Here is a 23,028-nt window from a genome sequence, read left to right as displayed (position 1 = left end):
TCTTTACACCTACTACTGCTGTTGCTTCTACTACTACTACTACTATGGAAATGTATGGAGTAGCAGAAAGAGAACTGAATTAACAGCAGGAGAGGAATCTTCTGGAGGAACAATGTATCCCCACTAATCTTTGTACTGGGAATGATTCTTTTGAGTGAAATACTGCTGAAGACAGATTTGGGGTATGATCTGAGAAGTGGCAATGGAAAGCTTAATCACCTGTTATTTATGGTTGATTTGAAGTTGTTCACAAAACGTGAGACAGAACTGGAGAGTCTAGTCCACTCTGTGCATATTTTCTCAAATGATATCAAGATGGAGTTTAGACTTTCAAAATGTGTTGTGATGGTGATGAGATGAGGAAAGTTTGCCGGAACAGAAAGTATATGTATGTCAAGTGATGAAATGATGAAGGTAATTGAACTTGAATCTAGATATAAATACCTGGGAATACTTGAGGCAGAGGCTATTAAACATAAAGATATGAAAGAAAAGACAACAAAAGAGCATTTGTGGTGACTGAGAAAAATACTGAATTCAAAGTTGAATGCCAGAAACATAATTTTGGCAATAAATTCATGGTACAGTTGCAGTGGTTCAACAAGGCACTGGAATTCTGAAGTAGACAGAGGATGAACTAAAGGATCATCTAAACATGAAGAGAGCAAGTAGAGAAAGAGGTTAGGGTTAGGGTAAGAAAATTCTAACTGGGACCCACCTGCAAGGTCATGCTCTGTTTACCTTGATATGAGATTACCATGTTGCGCACATATGGTTGTGATGCATGTGCCTGATATACCCCTATCAGATGAGGAGTCATTATGGGTATACTGGGCTTCATATATTTTACCCCAGTATCACTTTGATGGCATGCACTGCTCTTTCAATCAATAATAATAATAGTCCTTTCTACTAAGGGCATAAGACCCAAAATTACATTGACCCCAGTGTTTCACTGGTACTTATTTTATCAACTGGCAGAATTTGAACTTAGAACATAAAGACGGATGAAATATCACTAAACATTCCACCCGGCCCGGCATGTTAGCAATTCTACCATCTCACTGCCTTAAGAAGAAGAAGAAGAAGAAGAAGAAGAATATCAACAACAACAAAAACAACAATGAAATAATAAAAAATTTTCTAAGGTAAGGCAGCAAATACCCTACAGCCTCAACAACAATGGTCATAAAGACACCCCAATCTCTGTAGATACCACAAAATATACTGGAACCTCAGGAACAACAATAGTCACAAGACACCACTATCTTCATAATATTGGTACTACAACACCAACAAGAATATTCAGAAATGATGTCTACTTTAACAAGTGTCAACAAGAATAGAACACAACTACCACACACTACCACAACCAACACTATTACTACTAGTAGTACTACACACCACTTAATTACTCTCACCATACCATCACATATCCACACACACACACACACACACACACACACACATTCACATCTGATAGTCTCCAGGACATTCAACATTTATTATTAAAAAGGTTGAAATGTCAGTAAAACACCAAAAGACTTGAGATTCTATAAAATATGGGGTTTTTGCACTTGTAGAACTCTTGAAGAATAATTCTTGTGCCAAGCTGACATTTCAAGAAGGCAAATTATGAACAAAAACAAACAATAACAAAGTCAATGTATTGCTAAAGTGTAATGAAAAGATTCTGGATTAACTCCTCACAGAAACAGACTAAAGTTAGAATTCCTTGCATAATTCCTGACATTTCAAGATTTGGTTGAGTAGAAGGGTACAATGACAGCAGAGTAAGTTCTTGTAAAGAGTATTTGTAGAAATCGGAATTTTACAACAATGTAGTCATAGCAATAGAAGTTTTGCTACAGTGTAGTCATGATAACAGAGATTTTGCTACAGTGTACTCAGAGCAACAGAGATTTTATTACAATGTAGCCATAGCAACAGAGATTTTGCTACAATGTAGTCATAGCAACAGAGATTTTGCTACTGTGCAGTCATAGTGACAGAGATTTTGCAACAATGTAGTCGTAACAACAGAGATTTTGTGACAATGTAGTCAGGGCAAAGGGGCTGTTTGGCTGAAAACTTCCTTCACTTACATCAATAATGATTTTGAAAAAGGCATGAATATCACAAATTCTCATCTATTAGACCTATAAATAAACTTGTGTCTTTCTGCTGAAGTGAAAATAAGCAATTTACAAATTCTGCATACATGTATGTGTGTATCTTTTTCTGTGTGTGTACAAAATTGTTTCTGAAGATAAAACTATATTTCTTTTATAGCCCACAGGGGGCTAAACATAGAGAGGACAAACAAGGACAGATAAGGGGATTAAGTCAATTACATCAACTTTTTTTAATCGACTTCGGCAGAATTTGAACTCATAACATAACGGCAGATGAAATACTGCCAGATAAAACTATATTACAACTTTTATAACTGGCCTAGAATACAGGGTAATGGCTTCATACTGTCACATGCCAAGAAGTTGCCCTAATTCACTGAGTCATACTATGACAAGACAGAATCCACAATACAATGTACAGTTCATAGTGAGGACACTTAAAATCCTTAATTTGTTGTGTTGAACTCCCCAACCCTACTGGGGTTGAATCAAATAATGGAAACATCATTTTTTTTATTTAACTGTTTTTTCTATTAGCAACATGGCAAATCCAAAACTGTTATTAGTCTGTATAAATATGTGGTGTGTGTGTGTTCAGATGCATTATGTATGCTTCATGCATCATGATATAGTCCTGTTTTTTCTCTTGCTTTTTTTTATTCTTGTTTCAGTCATTTGACTGTGGCCATGCTGGAGTACCGCAGAGGTTTTATGTTTTTCTTGTTTCAATAATTAGACTGTGGCCATGCTGGGACACTGCCTTGAAGAATTTTTAGTTGGACATTTTTTTTTTAAGCCTGCTACTTCTATCAGTCACTTTTGCCAAAATCACTAAATAATGAGGATGTAAACAAACCAACACTGGATGTCAAGTAGTGGTGGAGGACAAACACAGACACAAAGACACACACACACGACAGGCATTTTTCAGGTTCCATCTACCAAATTCACTTTCAAATTTTGGCTCAAGGCCATCAATTTTAGGGGAGAGAGTAAGTCAATTACATCAGCCCCAATGTTCAACTGGCACTAATTTTATCAATTCCAAAAAGATGAAGTACAAAGGTGACCACAATGGAATTTGAAGGCAGAACATGAAGACGGACAAAATGCACTAAGCATTTTACCTGGTGAAATAGCACCTCTACTAGCTCACCACCCTACTATAGCCCTAATGTTCAATATCATAACCACTGCCAATGCTTGCTAGAGTCCTCAATCCTAACAACCACAACCACCAATATTAACTGCTATAACCATTAATACTATAAACCTACAATAAATTACAAGACTAACTTTTATAACCACCAATACTAACTTCTCAACTACTAATACATGAAAGGAATTTTCTAGCTATATTCCTCTATGTGTGTGGAAAGTATTTCTATTGCATCTCCTTTATCAAATAACTGATTTCATTGTTCATAAACTCATAGCTTATCTAATAAAAAGACATGCCGAATAGAGCTCAACCATTTCTGTAATATCAAGAAAACTTGTTTGAAATAAAAAATTAAAAAATTTCAAAAAGCCAAAATGAAAATTCTCAATTTAATTTCGTTTAGCAATTGTTGATATAAAATTGAACCTTCTTCCTTGCTGTAGTTTGTCAGATGTATATGCAAGCAATCAAGCAAACACTTGCAAGCTTCAGTAGTTTGTGAGATAGCATGTTAGATAGAGAGAGAGAGACACATAAGCAATCAAGTAAGCAAACAGTTTGGGGAAAAACCAGTAGCACATAATTTTTAAATGTTTGAGTATTTTAAATGGTGATAATGATAGCAGGCGCAGGTGTGGCTGTGTGGTCAGAAGCTTCCTTTCCAACCACATGGCTCTGGGTTCAGACACATTGGGCAAGTGTCTTCTAATATGGCCTCAAACTGACCAAAGCCTTGAGTGGAATTGGTAGAGAGAAACTGAAAAGAAGCCTATTGTATGTATGTATGTGTGTATGTATGTGTGTATGTATGTATGTATGTATATATATTTATATAAATATATATATAAATATATATATATATATATTAACAGAATGAGATAAAAAAATCCAAGGCTGTGAATAGTTTTCAGAACATTTATAAAGAGAAGGTCTTACAGCTGTTTCCAGGATGTTTTATATATCCCTTCATCAGAGACTGTGCGAAAAAATGTTTAATAGTTAATAGTTATTATAGAGAAGATATGAAATACAGAGTGAAGTATAGAAATGGAAACAGATGTCTGTTTTCATTCCTCCACTTTTCTTTATAAACGTTCCTAAATCTTTCACAGCCTTGGATCATTTTTATCTCATTCTGTTAATTTTTATATAGGTGCATGCTAATACACGACCTACGTTAGGCTCCTCATTCATATCATTATCAAACCTGGAGGTTAACTATAGTCTGTCCATAGCACTTACTCAGCATTACCTGACACCTTTGGGTCTTCTTGAGACCAATACCTCTCATAACCTCGATATATATATCTATTGTACGCATGTATGTATATATATATTAAGAAAAAGGAAGCAGTCAGAATTTTGGGTAATTCATTTAGCACTTTCATCCATTCATGAGGATTTTTCAAACGCACTCTATGTGTGTCTGCATGTATCTGTGTGTCTTTGTGTCTGTTTGTCCCCCACCACCACTAGTGTCAATGTGTTTACATCTCTGTAATTTAGCCATTAGGCAAAAGAGACTGATAGAATAAGTACCAGGCTTTTAAAACTAAAATGCTGGGGTTGATTTATTCAACTAAAATTCTTCAACACAGTGCCCCAGCATGGCTGCAGTCTCATGACTGAAACAAATAGAAGATAAAAGATGGTAGCATTGAATTAAAGAAAATTATTACAGACGCGATGCTTATAGCCCAATGTTCAGTAGAAATATATAAAATGTGGTTTGTTTATTTTGTCTGGGTTTTGAATGAAAGGAAAAATTCAATGGCGGAGGTTGTTACAATCATAAATCAATTGGAATAATATGTAGGAAGAACAAAATGAGTAGGTGTTCAAATTGACAGAGAGATGTGAGACAGCATTATAGTCATAATTTGTGTGTATGTATATAAGCATGTATGTGTGTATGTCGCATGTCGTGTGTGTGTGTGTGTGTGTGTGTATGTGTGTACATGTGTGAGTGGAGGGAGAGTGTAGATATGTCTGTTCTTCTTAAAAAAGTGTCTTAGAATGGCAATGGAATATATGCAACACTAAGGGAATAGAAGAGTAATGTCTAAAGGGACATGAAATATTGGCTTCAAGTTTTGGCACAAGGCCAGCAATTTTGGGAGAGGGGGGGGGGGGTAAGTTGATTATATTAACCCCAGTGCTCAATGGGTACTTATTTCACTGACCACGAAAGGATGAAAGGCAAAGTCGACTTTGGCAGAATTTAAACTCAGAAGATGGACAAAATACTGCTGAGCATTTTGCCAGGCGCTGTAACAATTCTACCAGCTCACCACCATCAAATACATGAAATATCAACAACAGACAACAGAGTAGAGGTTCAATTTATGAGTGCTCTCTCTCTCTCTCTCTTTCTCTCTCATTAATGTTCCTTTTAACCCTGAATAATCACAAAATTACTCTAATGTGTTGTTTAGCACCAGGTCAACCTTGATCATGCCAATCCATGATCAAAGATGTTCCAGTTGTGACTATACCATTTTTTAAAAATTATCTATTAACAACATTATCCAATTAATCTTTCTTTTTTAAAAAAAGTAGGGAGAAATTTGCGAAATTTGACTGTTATTTTTAACTGATAGAGTAACCATATACAGGTACTCTCTTTGTCTCTTAATACATATTTTCATCATTATCATCATCATCACCATTATTAAATGTCCATATTCCATACTGGCATGGATTTGATGGTTTGACAGGATCTGACAGGTCTAAGAACTGAATCATGTTCAACTGTCAACTTTTGGCTTGATTCCTATCGCTGGATGTCCTTCCTAATGCCAACCACTTCACAGTGTGCACTAGGTGTTTTTTTCTACGTCACTAGCACTGGTGAGATCACCATGCACCTTACAAGACTATGAACCCAAAAGAGGCAGCTTTGTGCTAAGAGATAGGGGATTAAACCTTTAGCATTCATATTAATCTGTCAAATGCAATGCTTGTTAATTCACATAGTTTTGAATTAATCATGAAGTATCTTGTAGCTTCAACGTTTCAATGATGTGATAGTTTATTGTTAGATTGACATTGTAGGGTAGATATGAGAGGCTGGATCTAGCTGGTTTGAACATAAAACAGATAGAATATTTGGGCTGGATATGGCCAGTTTAATTGCTAAAGGGTTAAAGTAAGAGAAAAGAGGAGAAAAGGCCAGAGTAGAACAGTTTTCATATTGTAGAGTAGCTACATGGCCACTCAAATTTTAGAAGAGAGAGTGGGACAGTATGAAGGAGAGAGATTTGGTGCCTGGACAATTGTTGGCTTTTCCATTAAAAAAAAAAACAACTTCTCTACACCTGCATCTCAGCAAGAAACTTTCTGCGTGCAGATACATAGTCAATCCTGACCAATGTTAACCTTCCTCTCCTTCCCTCTCTCTTTCTGTCATATATGTATATATATATATATATATATATATATATATATATATATATATATATATATATATATATATACTATTTGTGTATTAAGGCTACCATTGGGTTCATGTTTAGAAAAATATCTCAATATGTTAACAATTATTCAAGCTGATCACATGGAAGAATGGTGTTTGTCTCCATTTTGGATGAAAACACTGTGTGTGTGTGTGTGTGTGTGTGTGTGTGTGTGTGTGTGTGTGTGTGTGTGTGTGTGCGCACACACACACACATACAGCATGTGAGGGGTATTTGAGGACATTTTGTTTTTAGTTCATTACACCTTCAAATTATTTAAAGTATCATTTTTTTTCTTCAGATAACCCTTTCAAAATATCATGGATCATGGTAACTCAAGAAATGAAAAGACATGCAGTAATAGTTGCTATACATGCAAACCACAGTGATTTAGAAATTAGCAACTTTCTAAATGTTGCAAGATCATTTGTACACAAAATTTGGTTGGAATTGGAGGCATGTGGTGGTAATGTTTCATCTGTATCAAAGAGAAAAAAATCATTCACAATGCTCAGACACTAAAAGGACACTGGAATTTATATGACATGTTCAGAACATTATTGGTGAATACTCCAGAAGATCAATGAGGTACATTGCTAAAGAACTCTGGATGTCAGAGCGTACTATCAGAACTGTGGTACATCATGACATTCAATACAAGTCCTATGTAATGAGGAAAGGCCAATTCGTGTCTGCAAAGACACAGGAAAACCATTTCATCTGTTCAAAACAGTCACTTAACAAAGTGAAAAACCCTCAAGAACAAGGCATGCTTTGGTTTTTCTCTGACGAAAAAACTTTGACCAGGATCAAAAGTCTAAGAGAAGAAATGACAAGTGGTGATGTGCAGAGTGAGGCACACGAAATTTCCAGCAACTGTGATGGTTTTAAGTGTGGTGAGTAGTGAAGGTCATGTGATGCCTCCCCACTTTTTTCCACAGGGTCTTAGAATTAATGCTGCTGGATACATTGAGGTACTGGAAACTGTTATCAAACTCCAGATTAAGGAAGTATCCAATGGAAAGCCATACGTGTTTCAACAAGACTCAGCACCTTCTCACAAGGCCTTAGTCATCCAAGAATGGTTGTCAGACAATCCTTACAATTATGTAACACCCAATATGTGGCCACCAAACTTGTCAGATTTGAACCCCATGGACTACTACATGTGGAGCACTGTTGAAAAGTTGACTAATCGTCATCCTCATAATACCATAACTTCACTGAAGGCCGCCATTGTCCAGGTGATGTCCGAAATGAATAAGGATCATATAGTGTCAGCATGCCAGCGGATTTGATCCCGCATTGAAGAAGTCATCAAAGCCAAAGGCGGTTTCATAGAATAATTTGCTTAAAAAATCATTATCAGGACTAATTGCACAAATGTTTATTCAAATACCCCTCGCACCCTGTATATATATTCTTTAGTTGTTGCTTTTTCTACTAGATTCAGCCATTATACTCAGCCATGCTGAGGCACTGGCTTCAAGTGTTGTTAATCACATCAATCCTTAGTATTTATTTCAGTCTGGTATTACTTTATTGATTTCTAAATTCTCAAATTCTGCCCCTTCAGGGTTGATAAAATAAGTACCAGTTGAGCACTGGGGTCAATAAAATCAACTAGCCTCCTACCCCCAAATTTCAAGCCTTAAGCTTGAAATTTTATTATTTTATTAATGTTGTTTATTTTATTAATCTTTATTTATCTAATGGCTTCATTAGCAGTAAATAAACTGGCAATCTGTAGGTTATGATGAATAGGGTTCCAGTTGCTCCAATCATTGGAACAGCTTACTTGTGAAATTAATGGTGGTTGAGTACTCCACAGACATGCATACTCTTAACAGTTCCCAGGGAGATTCAGCGTGATACAGAAAGTGACAAGACTGGCTCTCTGAATTATAGGTACAACGCATTTTTGCCAGCTGAGTGGACTGGAGCAATGTGTAATAAAGTGTCTTGCTCAAGGACACACAACTTGCTGCCTGGAGTCGAACTGATGACCTTACAATCATGAGCTAAATGCCTTAACCACTAAGCCACACACCTTCGCTACCAGTAAATATATGCACGCACACACACATACACTGCACAACATGCCTCTGCATAGCTGTAATCTATGAAATTTCAATCACAAGGTATCAGTCAACTTGAAGCCCTGATAGAAGACACTCATTCAGACTACCACATTAGATCACAATGGTATTGTGAGCGTATAGTTGTAAACCAATTTCTCAAGTACACAACCATAGCTACATTCACACATGATAATGGTGAATGGTGTGATTAATCCCAGAGCTCATTCAGATCAAAAGCAACATTTTGTAACTGAAAATATTTTACATATGATTCGCAGTTCATTAGATAAGTAGAGCAGATGTGAAGAAACTTTTACATGAATGGAAATCCTGATAGACTGACTATTTCCTGATAACACTCATCTATTAAATTGAGTTTCTTCAGAGAAATATTAAATATGCTTACAGACAAAAGAGAGTTGATGAAATGTTGATAATTTTGACTGATGTGAAACATAGAAAGTCTAAAGTTATAGGTCCTTGGCCTTCAACAGAGTTGAGAAAAACAAAAATATTGTTAGCAGTGGATGAGGAGTTCGATACATAGAGTGAAAATGAAATATGGAGAGTGATTAAATAGGGACAGAGAAATTTGGTTTGAAAGGGTCCTAGTATAGGTGCAGGCATGGCTGTGTGGTAAGAACCTTGCTTACTAATCACAGGGTTCTGGGTTTAGTCCCACGCATGGCACCTTGGGCAAGTATCTTCTACTACAGCCTCTGGCCAACTAAAGCCTTCTGAGTGAATTTGATAGACAGAAACTTAACGAAGCCCATCGCATATATACATTAAAATTGGGAAGGCCAGTTTATGGCATTACCTTAGGTCTCCCGTCCATAAAGGGTTTAGCTTTATGGCATATCGTCAGATCCCAAAAACCTGTTGGCCCAAGACTTCTTAAAAATATGGGCCAACAGGTTTTGAGATCTGACAATACACCATAAAGCTAAACCCTTTATGGACAGGAAACCTAATGTAATCCTATAAACCGGCCTTCCCCAATCTTAATTTATACTGCTCTGCATCTTAGAGTGTGCTTTTTCGTTCAGATCACATATGTATGTGTGTGTGTGTGTGTTTGGCCCCAACCACTGCTTGACGACTGGTATTGGTGTGTTTATGTTCCCATAGCTTAGTGGTTCAGCAAAATATACTGAAAGAATAAGTATTAGACTTTAAACAAACAGTCCTGGGGTTGATTTGTTCAACTAAAATCCTTCAAGGCAGTGCCCCAACATGGCCTCTGGCAGACGACTGAAACAAGTAAAAGGAAGAAAGGTATGAAGGTGGAAGAGAGAGAAGAAATGAACAAGAAACAGGGAGGGTGAATCCAGTTGCATATGGTGGTTGTTGTATTGGGTGTGCTGCCACACCCAACGCCACCAAATTTCAAACAGGCGTATAACAAAAGTTTTCCATTAAGATTTGGGATTAAAGAAATGAGGAAGATTAGTATTTATAACAAAGTTGCTATTTTCAATGGGTGTGCAGCACATACCCAGAATATACGCCCCTGGGTGATTCCCTACCGTCAATGTTGGTCAGACTGCTCTAAATACAGAATCTGACTAAGATTTAAGCACATATGACAGATAATGTATCATATCTCATGTATTGAATGTTGTTATCAGCCACATGTACTACGTTTTAATGGTTGGAATCATGCAATTCAGATAACTAAATGTGTGGGAGATTTAGTGAAATATGATCTCTCAAACTATAGAATGATCTGTCAAGTCTTCAAACTGTGAACAAATTTTTATAGCTAATATATCTTTATATGTGACAAGTTTAATTATCCATGCTACCACATATTTCCATAATTTAATGGTGAAGGCATGGCTGCGTGGTTAAGAAGCTATATATACATTCTATATAAATATATATATATATATATATATATATATATATATTACAATTAAAAGGGTAAAGGTTTATCAATTTATTAATTTATTAATAAATCAACAATTAATAATGGTATGTGCTGAAGCAAATGTTTGCTGATCCCTTAATTATGTATATATATATATATATATGGTTCTTGAGAAGGCCCACCCACCTCAGTGAAAGTGAGTTCTGAAAGCACTGCATGTCCCACGCACATGTGATATTAAGTTTTCACACACCCTACCTCAATAAACCAGACTATATCTCCCCCATCTCCTCTTCCTCACATTTCCTCTATGCTTTAACTCTCCCTCCCAACTCCTGTAGCCCAATCCAATCCTCCTTGCCAACTGTATCATTGCTACCCTGTTGTCCCCACTCTATATTAAGGTTTCACCAGTCACTGCATCTGCTCAGCTCCTTTTTCCATTCACATGAACTCCCTATTCATGCACCCTCACCATTGCTCTACCATTCCATATACATTATCATCCCTGTACCTTGAGAGTATGCCCTGGCATATTGCCACCTTCTCTGTCACTCTCTCCCTCAGAATGGGATAACCGTGTACCTCCTCTGCAGTAAAACACCTGTTTGTGTCTCTCTGTCATACTCTAACCTCTCATCACCTGGCACAAAGCCACCTCCTCCAATACCACCCCACCTCTCAAAGGATCTTTGTCTTACAAATTATTTAGTGATGGTGCCACATAAGAAAAGCACTCAGTCCACTTTGTAAAGTGGTTGGTGTTAGGAAGGTCATCCAGCTGTAGAAACCATTCTAAAACAGACCTCACCAGTACCAGCTCTACATTAAGAGAACCCAGTAAACTCTTTAAAGTGGTTGGCATTAGGAAGGGCATCCTGATGTAAAAACCATGCCAAAACAGACAGTCAAGCTTGGTGCAGTCCACTGGCTTGCCAGCTCCTATCAAACCATCCAACCCATGTCAGCATAGAGAACACATGTTAAATGATGATGACACACACACACACACATATATATATATATATACATATGTGTGTGTGTGTATCTTTGTGTTTGTACCACTACCATATGACAACCAGTGTTGGTTTGTTTATGTCCTGTAATTTTGCAGTTCAGGAAAAGAAACCAATAGAATAAATACCAGACTTTAAAAAACAAAAACAAAAAAAATAAATAAGTAGTAAGAGCAAATCTCAGCATGACCACAGTCCAGTGACTGAAACAAGTAAAAGACTTGTGTATGAGAGTGGGGTAGGAGTATATAGTGGTACAGTAATAACTCTAGACATGTTTTTATCTTATTAGGCCTCATCAACAAAGTCTAATTTAACCAAAGCTGAAATGAGAGACAAGAAAAATATACATATGTTCATGGATATATAATGAAGTAGAGCACAGCAAGAATGAGTGAACAACTGAAGAAATAGAGTCTTGTCTCCTGACCTTGCCTTCCACTACAGCATATTAACCGGATAGATATATTGATGTGAATTCAGATAAATGTTAAAGAAACATTTTAATTAACAAAAATAGCAAACCAAACAAAAATTACAATGCAAAACTTCAATAACGATAATTAAATCAGGAAACCAAATATTGCCAATAATTTACCAAATCAAACTTTCTAAACAGAATTATTGATAGAGATTCTTGTTGGCTGTCAAATTTGACGTTCCTCTTGATAATAATGGTAAATGTTACTTGTATGTCTGGCTCATGACACAGTAACATAAAGCTGTCCTTGATATTAGCATTTTTTTAAGTAGAGATGGTCAGCTCTGAGAGTTTAGTTTTTCACTGTTGTTTTTATTCAGTTTCAGATCATCAGCTATGGAATAGATTTGTGATTCAAAGCTATTCCAGCCATGATAATACCATCTTTTAAACAAATATTCTATCTACCATTACATTATCCAACATGTCCTCATTTTTTTAAAAGATTTGAGGGAGATTTAGCAGTTTTTCCCAATAGGTCAAGCAAAAACATATAGGTTTCCTGGTTAACTCATATATCTTTTATTTATCTTAGTCATTGGGCTGCGGCCATGCTAGAGCACCACCTTGAAGGTTTTACTTATTTTCTTATTTCTGGTACTTATTCTATCAGTCACTTTTGCTGAACCACAAAGTTATGGTGACATAAACAAACTACAACTGTTGTCAAACAGTGGAGGGGGACAAGCATAAACACATGCACGCACACACAACGATAGAGTTCCACACAGTTCCCATAAACCAAATTTACTTGCTAAACATTGGTCAATTCAGGGCTATAGACACTTGCCCAAGGTACTTGCCCAAGGTACTTGCCCAAGGTACTTTCCCAAAGTACCATGTAGTGGGACTGAACCCAAAACCACATGGTTGCAAAGTGAGCTTCTCAACCACACAACCATGCTTGTACTTATATTTTTTGCATTTTTATCTGGTGTTGTTTCAAAGCCTGATTTCACAAGAAAGATTGGTTACACCAGAAGTTTGTATCTCTCTCATTGCATTTTAAACCCCAGCCTGGTCCTTGTTTGCTTTTGGCAGATTCCATTCTGTTGCAACCCTTCAGGTCAAATCTCCAATATCAGGTTTACTCCTCTTATTTCCCCTACCATTCCCTCCCTCCTACTACTCCTTCATTCCTCTTACTCCACTCAGAGACCCTGGAAAGAGTCACCCTCTGACTAAGCCATTAAAATAAATAAATAAAAATGATAAAAGAATTTTCATTCTTCATTTGAAAGAATCAATTTAGCTGCCACCTTTCTGCAACTAAGATGGTTCTGTAAGAACTCCAGCAGATAAATTTAACTCCACGCAGGCAACAAAACTCTCAAACTACCAGCCTCAATGTTATCTCCATGTACATATACAAAATGGCTATTCCTAGTAATGTCCCTTCATTATATTGAAATAATGTAATGCAGGAAGGACTTCCTTCTCCTGTTTGAATGACTGTGATGCTCCTTTACAACAACAACATGAGGCCAAGACAAGGACACAAGCATACCACACACACACACACACACACACACACACACACACACACACACACGGTTCAGCAATAGAGACCAATAGAATAAGTAGCAGGCTTTATATAAAATTAAGCACTGGAGCTGATTTCTTCAACTAAAGATTCTTTAAGGTAGTGCCCCAGCATGGCCACAGTCTAATGACTGAAACCAGTAAAGGATAAAAGATCAGAGGAAAATTGTGGATGGTATCCTTCTTTGAACAAAGAAATCAACATTGGATAAACAAAGAATAATGTCTGGTGTGGCACCTGAGACTTTATTGACAGTATCATCATCACAGCGCTTACTGTGAAATAAGTTTTAAATGAAGTTAACATGTGCATTTGGGTGTTGTCAGAGTTACCGATACATACACAACTGTGTGTGTGTGTGTGTGTGCGTGTGTGTGTGTGTGTGTGTGCATTCATACCTGTGGAGAGAGCATGAGAGTGATTGTATGTGTGTAGTTCATTTGTGTGTGTGTGTGATATCTAGTATTGTGTGAAGTACCCAGTGTCTCTATTTGAACAGGTTTAGCCAACTGACAGCTCTGTCTTTTATCAGCTGTTCACAACATGTCCACTCCTGTTGATTTCTGCCAACAAGTTTTCATGCTGTGGCCTTAAGTCTTTTATTATTTAATTTTCCTCACCCTTTGATTAATCAGATAGATTCTAGTCCAAACAAAGAATTAAAGTAATCAATCTATTGATCTATCAAATTATCCAAGTAGGAGCAATCAGTTAATTAATCAAATGATTGGTTGGTAGGCTTCTTTTTTTTTTAGCTTTTAGTTTTTATTATATTTAACTTATGTATTTGGATTTGTAATGATTTCCAAGTTTAGCAGAAGGCTTACACCTGAGAAAAAAACTGACTGAAACAAACACAGGTATATGACAAGTGTGTATCTAGCTTTTTAAGACGGCAACATAAAGGTGGTTGGATGAACAAAACAATGTTTGAAAGAGAAGCTAAAAGGATCAAAGTATAATAATTGTTTCTAATGTCAGTTAGAAATTTTGAGGTGAAGCAGTATAATGAAGGGACATTGCTAGAAATAGGAATTTTGTATATGTACATGGAGATAATACTGAGGATGGCAGTTTGAGAGTTGCCTGTGTGGAGTTGAATTCATCTGCTGGAATTCTTACAGAACCATCTTAGTTGCAGAAAAGAGGCAGCTAAATCAATTCTGTTAAATGAAGAGAAAATTCTTTCATTAAAAAACTTTTTCTAATGACTTAGTCAGAAGAAGAGCAACATTTGTGACTCTTTTCAGGGTCCCTGAGAGCAGTAGGAGGATGGGAAGGAGTGGTAGGAGGAATGACGGGAGTAAACTTGATATTGGAGACTTGACTCGAAAGGTTGCAACAGAATGAAATCTACCAAAAGCAAACAAGGACCAGGTTGGGGTTTAAAAGGCAGTGACAGAGACAGATATTTCTAGCGTAACCAATCTTACATCAACTCCAATATTTGATTGGTCCAAAAGAATGAAAGGAACACACATACACAAAGAATAACTACATGAATGCATCAGTAAGTTACTACCAACCTATGATGCTCATGGTATAAACACATATGGTAATAATAATATCAATAATAATGTCTTTCAGAAAGATATTAGGAAGTTAACTACTTCAGAGAGACAGGGACAACCAAAGAACACATAAGTTCTAAGTTCAAATCCTTCTAAAGTTGATCATTGCCATTCTACTCTCCAAATAATAACTGGCACTCCATCAGTTACAATGACAAGTGTTCTAGTTGATCTGATCAATGGAACAACCTGCTCATGAAATTAACATAATAACAACTACTACAAATAAAAATAATGATTTCTAACAGGGCCCCTAACAGGTAGGAAAAGGAGTACAGTCAATAATACTGACTTCAGTAAATGACTGGTGTTTCATTTTATTAACACCAGAAAAATAGAACAGAGTCGACTCCAATGCAAAGAGATATTACAAAATACTACATGAGACTTTGTGTACAACTCTACTGATTTTACCAAAGTTTGGAATCAAGCCATCACATTATCAGAGTAGGTAGTATAAGGAGTGAATTGAAGCCACGACTTGAGTGACAGGTGTTGCATCAGTAAAATACAAAGACAACCCCTAGTGAGGTCTGAAACCAGAATGTACTAGTGTTTATCCAACCACATGGTTTTTAGGTTCAGTCCCACTGTGTGGCACCCTGGGCAAGTATCTTCATCTATAGCCCCAAGCTGGCTAAATGCTTGTGAGTGGATTTAGTAGACACAAACTGAAAGAAGTGTGTGTGTGTGTGTGTGTGTGTGTGTGTGTGTGTGTGTGTGTGTGTGTGTGTGTGTGTGTGTGTGTGAATATGCTTATGTCTTCCTGTTTTGACATAGTGTGATACTTGTAAATGAGTGTTAGTGTCATAAAAGCAGTGTCATTCATTTTCTAATATTGACTAAAACTATATCTGGCCATGGAGAAATGTTACCTTGCATGGAAACAGATAAGGGTTGGTGATAGGAAGGGCATCCAACCATAGAAAAATCTGCCTCAATGAACTCTATCCAACCCATGGAAGCATAGGAAAGTCAACATTGAAACAATAATAAAGATGATATCAGGTAGAACAGAAAGTTCTGTCCGACTACAAGTTTGAACTTGTTAAAACCTGTTTTTGCAAAACCTGTAACTATTGGTGGCAGTCACTGATGCATAATCATTTCATGAACAGTTCCCATAATGCAACAACCATATCTTGATACATTAATTTTCTATTTGAAAAACCCAGCAAATAAGCAAAGAACATATTTGTTGCATGCTTTAGCCAACACTGTTCAAAAAAAGAATTATGGCCCAGATGCAGTGAATGAAAGACTTTGCAGATGTAGTTTGAAAAATTCAGATATGGCAACTGAAATTTGGTTGATAATCCTAGGTAACAACATTCTCTGAACTGGATGACAAAATGCCAGAGGCAACAATTGCAAGATGTCCCAATGTGACAATGAGAGAGCTTTCTACTGAATTTAATGTTAGTATTATGAATATTAGGTTTCAACATTGGGAAAATGGGGTTTTCATGCTCTTTCAATAACAAATCATCAGCAAAAACTTCAGGGCTGTGAACTGTTCGATACAAATAAACTCCAAGCACCATTTTTAAATAAAGTCATGGCTGGAGATGAGAAATGGAAACTTTACTGCAATATTAAGTGCATGGCTTCCCTACCAGATGTGAGTAGCTATGCAGATCCTCTGCAATAATCTGCTCTGCTACCCCCACTTCTCATAGTTCAAAACTTTCATCCACTAAGCATGAAGCTGACCCCTATCCCCAAATTTGTAGTTCAGTGAGCTGCATAGGACCAGATGGCATAAAAAAAGCACCCAGTCCATACTATAAAGTGATTGGCATTAGGAAGGGTACCCAGTTGTAGAAACCATGCCAAAACAGACCTTGGAGCACAATGCAATCCTTGAGCACATCAGATCCTGTCAAACCATCCAGTCCATGCCAGCATGGAACACAAGTATTAATAATGATGATGATGGTGATGACAATGGTGATGGCAAAAGTGACAGCAATGATGACTAATCTTAAATTAAAAACTTGAGCCACATTCACAAGGAGGGCTTCACTCAAAGAACATTCTATTGAGTGTTTGGTAGGATATGAAAGGAATTATTGATTATGAACTTTTAGGGCAAAATCAAATAATTACTAATGGTAGCTTCCCCATTTGAATATTGCTTCGGATAGAAAGCACCCTGCCTTAATGAATAGCTGGAGTTTCCCTTTCATCAAGATAATGCTTGACCTCACACTGTACAAGCCACGAAAAATGATCTAAAAATCATTCAAATGGGGGAAAATGCCACACACTCCATATTATTCAGACCTAGCTCCATCTAAATTCCTCTTTGCAAAATCATTTAAATAGAGAAAAGCATAGTCAGTAGACATTCAAAACTTACAATTAGATGGAGAAAAATGATAGAAAGTGAAAGAAATTATATAGATGATTAAGTATGCAGTATTAAATATAATGATTGCACTTTTAAATAAATTCTGAAAAATCAGACAGAACATTCTGTATAACAGGATATATATAGCAACCGTATAGAATGTTTCTAACTGCCTCACAAAGATGTTTAGTTAGAAATACTGTTGACAGTTCTCGGAGAAATGGTTAGAAACTCAGTGTGGAATAGTTCTCACATGTCTTCTAGAAATCAATAGAAACCAAATTAGAAATAATTAGCTGAAGGAAGAAAAAGAAGAAAATGTGTCAACGGTAATTTAAGCATTTTCAAAATCCATTGGGACCCACACACGCACACACACACAAATACTCTCTCTCTCTTCCTCCTCCTGTCTATCTACCTATCTATATTTTTGCTTTAAATATTTTTTTCTCTAATGTTGTCAGTCCAGACCAAGCAGATTGGATTCCTTTTTGCAGCCAGTTCATCTTTTTATTCAGAAAATAGTATTGTTTATTTTTTGCTTGTTTCAATCATTAGACTGCAGCCATGCTGGGACATCACCATTTTAGTCGAATGAATCAACCCCAGTACTATTTTTGTAAGGTCTGGTACTTATTCTATTGGTCTCTTTTGCTGAACCGCCAAGTTACAGGGACATAAACACACCAACACTAGTTGTCAAGCAGTAGAAGAGAGGACGAACACAGACACACACACTAGTACATACATTCATATATACACACACACACACACACACACATATACAATGGGCCTCTTTCAGTTTCCATCTATCAAAACCACTCACAAGGTTTTGGTTGGCCCAAAGCTATAGTAGAAGATACTTGCCCAAGGTGCCATGCAACAGGACTGAACCCAGAACCATGTGGTTGAGAAGCAAGCTTCTTACCACACAGCCATGCCTGTGCCTACCTAGAACTACATTATTCAATGTAGTTCCATTTTTAAGATAGGAAGGTGTTATTTGAGAGTGATCTGGCTGTTATTTCTAGAAGGTCAAGCAATCATTTAGAGGGTCTTTTATTGGTTCAATTCGTCTAAAGCAGGGTTTCTCAACCATTTTTTATGAATGGATCCCTTTGATTACTGTTTTATTCTGGTGGACCCCATAGCTCTTCGATGTTTAAAAACTAGATTTGTAGATACCTTTTTCCAAAATTCCTATATTGTTTTTCGCACATTAATTTGTGTAGGTTGAACGATGTAAAATGTTAGAGAAAGAAACCTAGCTGTTTCTCACAATACATACCAATACATACACACACCTAAAGCAAAATTTTTTTAAGGGCTGTTAAAATACTATCGTGGATCCTCAATTTACGTGGACCCCAAAAATCTTGTATGAACCTTCAGGGGCCATATGGACCCCAGTTGAGAACCACTGGTCTAAACCATTGGTATGTCACCATGGTAACTAGGTTTCTTAGAAAATTTAGCTTGGCATGCCAAAATTTATAGCAAAGGATGCAGAGTGATGTGCTACAAGATATAGTTGGCGTATGACATGACATAAGTATATGAGCCATGGAAAAATAAAATCATAGCTCAAAAAAACGAGAAAAATCCAAAATGAAATTCTGAGTACAAATTCTTGATAATTATGTTTTATTTATTCAATAAAGAACTAATTAATTAATTAGTTTCTATAATTTACATTATTCATATTTATAGGTTAAAGTGCATTGTTTTAATTGTTTTACTATGTTAAGTCATTGGATTGTAGCCTTGCTAGTGCACTACATCCAGGTGTTTAATCAATTATATTCACCGTAGTACTAATTCTATCAACTTCTATTTGGTGAACTTCTAAGTTACAAGACATAAATGGACACAAAATAAAATAAGCTGGTCATGTTTGTGTTTGTCCTCCACCACTGCTTGACAACCAGCCCTTGTTTGTTTACATCCCTGTAACTTAGCAGTATTGATGCTGAACAAAACAAGATGCTTTCCTTCATAACCTTGCTACCAACCAGGTGGCTGGTAACAATTAACTCCAAACTAAAAAAGTTTTCATCTACCAAATCCACTCACAGGGTTTTGGTCACCTCAGAGCTAAAGAAGAAGACTGTTGCCCAAGGTGCTGTGCCACACAATGGGACTGAACATGGAACCATGTGGTTGGGAAGCAAATTTCGTACCACACACCTACACCCATTGGCTCAGGAATGAAATTTGCTTAGTGGGTGCAAACCCAGGTCCAGAATTCTTAACAAACAAGGTCTTTTTATCCATTTTTGTTCTTTGTACTTTGAGAAGAAACCTAACTTCAAACTACTTTTTACTCACTGTTTTCTAAACCTGAGAAAAGTAAGTAGAAGTGTAAATTTTGATTTTACGCCCCACAAAAATTCTAGGGAGTGTGCTTGCACCCCCTGTTCCTGGGCCCATGCTTATACTTGTGCCCACAATATATTTATTAACAAAGCCATGCTGGATTAGTTCCCCAATAATGCATCTCTTTTTGACTACAATTGATGTTTGTTGTCAGAGTGTTGTTGAGATGTTGATAGACAACACTCCAGATATTCAGAGTATTGGGAATAAACCTACTGACTAGAATGTTGAAGATCTCAATCTTCAAAAAGGATCAGAATATTTGTACTTTTAAGACTAATTATTTCCAGGAATTAAATTGTCTGGCATTTCATGTGAACTATCATTAAGCATCAATTAGTTCATTATTGATTAGTAGAACTTATTGATTGGGAATCAGATAGTTTGGCTGGTTGAAAAGTGTCGTTAAAGACCAAACTGATTGTCTCAAGTGTTTAGACAAAGCAATAGTCCAGAATCACATGATATGATCTATTTATTTAGATATTTGCTTATTTGAAAGTCAGTTTATATCAACAATGTGGGTTAGGAGCTTTGTGATAGAAATATTGATGATGCCATAAAGTAAAAATAGTGTTTTTATAGCCTACAAGGGAGGATCTGTACTGTCAGTTTGCCTTCTAGAGACAGCAGCTAAAACCTTCCTGAAATTTTACCATAATATTTTAAGAAGAAAAATAGAACAAACACACTGGAGTAGTTTTAGATACACTATGATTAAACGGTCAAAATCTGAATACTTTTGGTAATAGGTTTACTTGAACAGGACAGGCCTCAAGTTAAACAACCAGTTATAGTTACAGTGTAAAATTAAAGAAAGAGAGAGAAAGGGAGAGAGAGAATGTATGTGAAGAAAGAGAGAGAGAAAATAAGACAACATGGAAAAAAAGATAGAAGAATTGACACCAGTGCTTGACTGGTGTCTTCTTTTATATTACTCGTTTCCATCATTAGACTGCGACCATGCTGGGGCACTGCCTTGAAGAAATTTTAGTCAAATACATCAACTCTAGTACTTATATTTTGTTTTTTAAGCCTGGTGCTTATTTTTTCAGTCTTTTTTGCCAAACTGCTAAGTTACAGGGACGTAAACCAACACTGGTTGTCAAATGGTGGTGGGGGACAAACATAGACACAAGGAAACACACACACACACACACACACACACAGACACACACACACACATACACACACACACACACAAATATATAAAAGACAAATTTCAGAATCCAAGTCGGTACTGTAGTTGCTTTTACCAGTTATTAATGCTGGCTAACCTCAGTGAGTGTATAAAAAAAGGCAATTAACAAAATGCGAACGTAAAAATGTCAATTTTGCTTGTGCATTAGCTGCTGCAGAAACGTGTAGGTGCAGAAATGAAAAGAAGTAGTTAACTGCTGAATAAAACTGGATATAAATCTCTGTTCTCCTTTACTATAAATTCATTACACACACACACACACACACATTTTTTTTCAATTTCAGTCCAAGAACTGCGGCCATGCTGGGACACTGCTGTTTACTTTGCTACCCTTTCACTAAACCTCTTCCAATGTGTGGATGAGGGAGTTTGACATTGCTACCCTCATCTGTGTTTCTTGCCTTGAGGTAGGTTCATCTAGAACTCCTGACAGAAGGAGATCCAATTTTGTTTTGAAAAAGCCTACATCCACTCCATGCGAGTCTTTCAAGCTTTGTGGAAGAGTATTAAAGAGCTGTGAGCCTTTGAATCCAAGCTGTTGCAGTATCTGGTTCTGTATCCAGATGGCAATGTTGGGGTTTTTGATATTATGCAGTGGTGCCCTATCCTGCTGTTTATGTAACTGACAATGCCAAAGTTTGGCACAAGTTTTTCTAGGATTTTCCAGATGTATATTACTGCATATCTTTCCCACCTTCATTCCAGGAAAGAGAATCTTAACTCTTTCAGTCTCTCCCAGAAACTGATATGCTGCATTGCATCAATCTTCTTCATGTACCTTTGCTGGATCGCTTCAAGTTCTGTTGGTAATTTTACATCGTTTGGTGACCACAGTTGGGAGCAGTAATCCAGATGGCTGAGAATGAAAGTCCTCTAGAGGACCATCATGGTTTCCTTTTCTCTTGTTTTTAAAGTTCTAAGGATCCATCCAGCTAGACATCTGCATTTTGTTGCCAACTTGGTAATGTGCACTTGGAAAGATGCATCATTACTCATGTTGATGTTCAGACCACGTACTGATTTTGATTCAGGAATTGGAATCCCTTCTGGGCCAGTGTATCTGCAGTGTCAGGTTTTAGGTGCGTTTCAGTGAGTGTTATGCATAAGGCTTGGTTGCATGTCACAAGGTCTCTCGGGAAGGTAATTTTAGTTATGTTATTGAGTTATAACAGTCCTCTTAAATTTATGAAGTATACTGGTGTGGCTTCTGTGCTGATACCAGTGGTGTCCGCCCTGGATCCATTGGCTGTGGCAGCCTTGCATGTTGGTGGGGATGGCTTTGACTCTGGAATTGATGAAGCCAGATTAGCTGTTGCACAAATCTTTTGAGTTATGCATAAAAAAGATTTTTGTTCAGCTGCAAACCTTATCATGGCATCTCAAAAGCATTGCTTTTTTCGCAGGCAGTGCACACTACATCGGCATATTTTAGCCTTGATGCATGACTTTTTCCCATTTGGAGTCTTCCTTTGTCTTTTGGAGGGAGGTTTTTGCTTCTTTTTCTGCCTGTTGTATGGTTTCAGATGCAGGAAGTAGCAGTTTGAACCATCATGTCCATGCCAGCACTCACTGCACATGAAGAATTTACACACTTGTGTGCACTTCCTAACTGTTTGTGCCTTTGTGTATTGACTGTCTGACGTTCTTGTTTTACTTAGGGGCTCACTTTCGTTTTTTGCTTTGTTTTTACATTTCTCATCATCCCTTTTCCTTTTATCATTATTTTTTACCTCTTTCTTTGCTCTTTTGTCCTGTTTGGTGTTGATATTGATGGTGATAGG

General features: G+C 36.9%; 1 protein-coding gene across 50 annotated transcripts in view; it reads right to left on the bottom strand.

The window, feature by feature from the left end:
• LOC106870491 (fas apoptotic inhibitory molecule 1-like) overlaps positions 1 to 23,028 on the bottom strand; it is a 172,289-nt gene that overhangs the window by 7,311 nt on the left and 141,950 nt on the right. The window lies entirely within an intron of this gene.

Source organism: Octopus bimaculoides, chromosome 19 (genome assembly GCF_046866305.1).
Source record: "Octopus bimaculoides isolate indiv1 chromosome 19, ASM4686630v1, whole genome shotgun sequence".
Taxonomy (NCBI): Eukaryota; Metazoa; Mollusca; class Cephalopoda; order Octopoda; family Octopodidae; genus Octopus; species Octopus bimaculoides.
The sequence above is the reverse complement of the archived record's forward strand: the minus strand, read 5'-3'. Positions and strand labels throughout refer to the sequence as shown.